This window comes from Macrotis lagotis, chromosome 6 (genome assembly GCF_037893015.1).
Source record: "Macrotis lagotis isolate mMagLag1 chromosome 6, bilby.v1.9.chrom.fasta, whole genome shotgun sequence".
Classification (NCBI taxonomy): Eukaryota; Metazoa; Chordata; class Mammalia; order Peramelemorphia; family Peramelidae; genus Macrotis; species Macrotis lagotis.
This window is the reverse complement of record NC_133663.1, coordinates 92,680,559-92,685,588: the sequence shown is the minus strand read 5'-3', so window position 1 is coordinate 92,685,588 and position 5,030 is coordinate 92,680,559.

Here is a 5,030-nt window from a genome sequence, read left to right as displayed (position 1 = left end):
TCCACTTTTATGCTTAGTTGATGCTTTCTGCTGAAGTAATCTTGAGTTCTTTTATATCATAACATTTAAGAAAAGATAGTGTTCCTTATCCTAAAGTTTTCTCATTTTCAACAAAGCAAAAGTTCATTCTTTCCTGCAATATGCATATCAACAACTATTGCCTCAAGACAGTCAGTATGACTTCTTTTTTCCTGAACTCTTAACAAAGACTTTATACTGCAGACAAATGAACTGCGTTAACTACCATTACAAGAATAGTTTTGGAGTCAGGAAGAGCCAGGTCCATATCCTGCCCCTCCAAAAATTACTAGTTGTTTATCTAACTTGACAAGACAAAACTTCTGACTCAGTTTTGTCACCTATAAAATGAGCAGAGCAATAATAGCAATTGCCTCACAGGATTGTTTGCCTGATAGCCTTGGGCTTAATGTAAGCTCAAAATTGTTGTCCTATGAATATGGTATGACAATGAAAACCTTTTGACTGAAATTTTGATTTTCTCTTATACTTAACACTAAAATAGAAAAAATATAAATAGACTTAGGAAAAAGGAGTGACACTCAATTTTTCTCCTTCCTCTTTTGTGATATGTGTGCATGTATAGGACCAGAGAAAGCAGATATTATAACTGTCCTCAATCTGACTTGGATTGAACTGCCATGCAAAAAATAAGTTCCAGAAAGTTTAATTTTAGTTTTAATTTCAAAAGTAATTTGATCTTGGGGAGTTAGTAAATATTCTGGAGTTCAATACTTTGTAAGTCAGGAAGGAACCATTTTGTTATTATTATAGCAATTGCTATTATTATTATTATTATTATTGTTATTACTTAGTTGGGATGAGTTTCCATCATTAGTGATTGTACAAAGATAATAGAGATCACTTAATGAAATTATTTTGAAAAGTGCCAAGTCTCCCAGAACATTCTTCAGTTTGCTGCTTAGATCTAATTAATAATAATAATAATGGCAAAAATTCACATTTATGTAGTACTAAATGTTTTACATAGGACTTTCATTTGAAGTAGGCAATGCAATTATTAATAGGGAGTCAGTGTGGTTGAGTGGAAGAAAAACTAGATTTGAAGATAGGTGAGGACCTGAGGTTCAGAGGTAAAACTGTTTAAAACCTTCATGGGATTTAAAGATAGAAAGCAGAGAGGTCATTATCTGTTCCACAGATCCACGTATCTATTGAGCAAATGATGAAACTAAGGCCAAGATTTGTGAAGTAATTTGCCTAAAGTCACACTACAGTAAACAGCAAAGACAATTTGAGCATGGATCCATCAGGGAATGCAGCTAACAAATAGTGAAAGCACAATTTCTGATTCTCTGATCCATGCACTTTCCTTTTACACTCTGCTGTTTTAAAATTTTGTGAGTTGTGAACTGAGTCAACTAGAGAGCTATTTGAAACTATGTCCAAAGGGCTACATTCAATGATTTAGCTGATAAATCTCTACTCCAAAAAGATTTTTTAAAAAGGGGAAAGGAATTTTTCTACCAAAATATGCACAGCAGCTCTTTTTTGTGGTGACTAAGAATTAAAAATTGAGGGAATGCCCATCAATTGAGGGATGACTAAACAAACTGGGGTTTATAATTATGATGGAATATTATTGTGCTGTAAGAAATGACAAGTTGGATGACTTCGGGATAAACTTGGAAAAGACTTACATGAACTGAAGTAAAGTAGAGTGAACAGAACCAGGAGAACATTGTATACAGTAACAGCAATGTTGTATGATTGTCAACTTTGAATGATTAATTTATTTTCAGCAATACAATGATCCAAGATGATCCCAAAGGACTCATAATGAGCTTTTAGATCAGTCTATAGAGAAAAAAAAATCTACTGAAGCAGTCTAGTTTTCACTTTCTCCCTTCCTTCCTTTCACTTTTTTGTTTGTCTTTTTTGATTAGTTTATATGATTGCACATGTATAACTTAGATGGTTTACCATTTCAGGGAGGGGTGACAGGGAGGGAGGAATAGAATTTGAAACTCAAAACTTTAAAAAAAATTGAAAAATTGTTTTAACATTTAATTGGGGAAAATATTATTTAAAAAATTTATCCAGAGCAGTCATATTCCAAAATACAGAGCTAGATGTTTCTTTTTTGCACCTCTAGATATTTTTTTTAATTTCATGTTCTTTTCTTTTTAAAAGAGCTATTATTTCAAGGTTGATACTGAGCTGGGCCTGGAGATAAGAACTACTGTCATGATTCTACACACAATTTGTGTCAAGTCACCTAATCCCCCGAGATTCAGTAATCTTACTTTTAAATTGGGTATAATAAATACTTCGGAGACTTACCTCACAGGGTTTTTGAATGTAGCATTCCCCCTGTAATCACTCTCTCAACCCTTACTGGACTAGCAGATTACATCTTCAAAAAAGGGCTATGAATTCTAGTACTATTGCTCCCTGATCCTTTTCCAGGGCCCTCTTTGATATCAATTAACCAGATTATATCAATTAGCTCTTCTAAGAAAAATTTTAAAAGTTAATTTTTTTTCAATTGACCTTTACAAAGGTATTTAAAAAAACCTGAAATGGCACAGCAAGGACAGACATACAAAAGCATCCCAGGGACAGAATACTTTTCTCTGGGAGTAAACTCAAGATTGAAGTACACAACACCAAAGCACCTGAGCATATGTGGACAAACTATTTTCTTGTTTACCAAAGTTGGTTCCCTAATGGGCTAAGTCAAGCAATAACAACTATTAAGTGATCTTCTTATCAGACTCCTCATAAGACACTTCATTGGACTCAGCTGCTGAGGTTTACCTATTCTGTTACTAACTCCAGTTTCTAAATCCTTGATTGTCTTTCTCACCTTTTAAAAGTGGTCAAGTCCATTTCTGAATATTTAGGCACATATAATCAAGAAATAATAAGTATAAAATAACAGAAACAGAGGTTCCCATGTTTTTGTGGCCATGTGGAACCCAGGTGGGGAATGCACTGTCTCACATCCAAAGAATTTCTTATTTGGAGCTTCCAGGGAAGAAATTATGTAGCATCCAATTAAATCATTTTGTATACCCTCTCAATTTTGACTCAGAAGCCAATTAAGAGACTTTTCATTACATTCAGTAAGTCAACAGGAAACAACCAAATATACTCTGACGTGAAGGGCAAGTTTCCTCTATTGTGCATTTACAGAAGCAGGCTTCTCTAGATAGGAACTCGATAGGGTCTATTATATATAACCTAAGGACTGGAGCTGTACATATTATACTGGGAAAGTGTTTTGTAATCCTTGAAGTGGTCATATGAAAACAAGTTATTATTATTTTTCATAATTCAAATTTTTCTTCTTTTTTTGTAACTCATATCAAAGCCTAAATAGTCCAACATTTGTTGGACTAGGAAAAAGCAAACCTAAAAAAATAGCAGCTGAACCTTCCAAAAGCATTTACAATTAAAATGGGATGACTATTCAGCAAGAGATATGGGGCCCAAAAAAGAAAAGTATTCCTCAGCAGAACTCAGTTTTGAAAAAGATTGAAGAATGCTTAAGATGCAAGTCTGCCATAAAGAGTAATTCAATGAACTCAACTCAATTCCTTCTTATAAAAGTACTAGGAACCTAGGAGAACATAGTAGATGGTGTAGAAATCTGACCTCTGAGTCAAGGACACTGGGTTTCAAGGGCTACCTCTGACATGTACTGGTTGTGTGAAACTGGACTAGTTTCTCAATATCGCTAGACAACTCTAAGGCTAAAGGTTGAAGAGAAGGTGATTCTCTTCAGTGGTAGAAGAGTTTCCTGATAAAAAGTTTCTTATATCATTGAAATTCAGGTCTAGTTAGTTCTATATATTTAGTAATACTCTTTTTTTCCATCCTTTTTCAAACCTACTGACAACTTTGGAAGCATAGATATAGCTAGGTAAAATTGTGTTTAGTTGGGTGAGTCCAGAAAATCCTTGTTTGGATTCTAAGATGCCCACTGACTGAGTGACCTCAAGCAAGTCACTTAAGTCACTCTTCTTATTTCCTCACATGTGAAAATGGATATAATAATATCTTTAGCACTTATCTCACAGGATTCCTAGAAGGATCAGATATAAATTAAATATGTCAAGTACTTTAATGAAATCTTGAAGTGCTATATAAATGTCCTTGATTATTCTTGCTGGGAAGGATCTTAGAAAGGAGCTTTTCACTTGTGATAGCAAATGCTAACTATATCCAGAGAAAGAATTATGGAACCTGAATGTAGACTGAAGCATAGTATTTTCACTAGTTTTTTGTTTTTCCTTTCTCATGATTTTTCCCTTCTGTTCTCATTCTTCTTTCATAACATGATTATATAGAAATATGTTTAACATGATTGCACATGTTTAACCTATATCAGATGTCTTGCTGTTTTGGAGAAGGGACAAGAAAAGAAGAGAGAGAAAAATTTGGAATGCAAAAATATTAGAAAAATGAATGTTGAAAACTATCTTTACAAGTCATTGGAAAAGAAGTAAAATACCATTAACAAAAGAAAGTAACTTCAATTCCATAAGCAATTATAAGCACCTACTATGTGCAAAAACTGAAGACACAGAGACAAAAAGATCAGTCATATTCAAGAAACTCAAATTATACTGAGAGCATACACATATGCAGAAAAATATAATAGAAGAATTCTATTCTAGCATTGTTCTAAAATTATTCTAAAATTGTTCTAGCAATATTTGAGAGGAATGAGATTACAGTTTGGTTGGAAGACTAAATGAAGGAAATAAAACTGAAAGATATGAAATCTGAGAAGCAGAGATGAGGACATGAACCCTAGGTATAGGAGACAAGCCTATGAGAATGCCCAGGGCTGGGAGTTGTACAGCATTTGGATGGGAAGGTGAACAAAGTAAAATGTGTTTATCAATCAGAGGCACTCAGCCTCTAGGAGATCTTAAATAAACTAAAGAGTTTATTTTTCTCTCAGAGTCAATAGGATTTTATTGATCAGTTTGAGCAGAGCTATAGTATACAGTTGTCAGCTTACTTTAGCATAGTGCCTG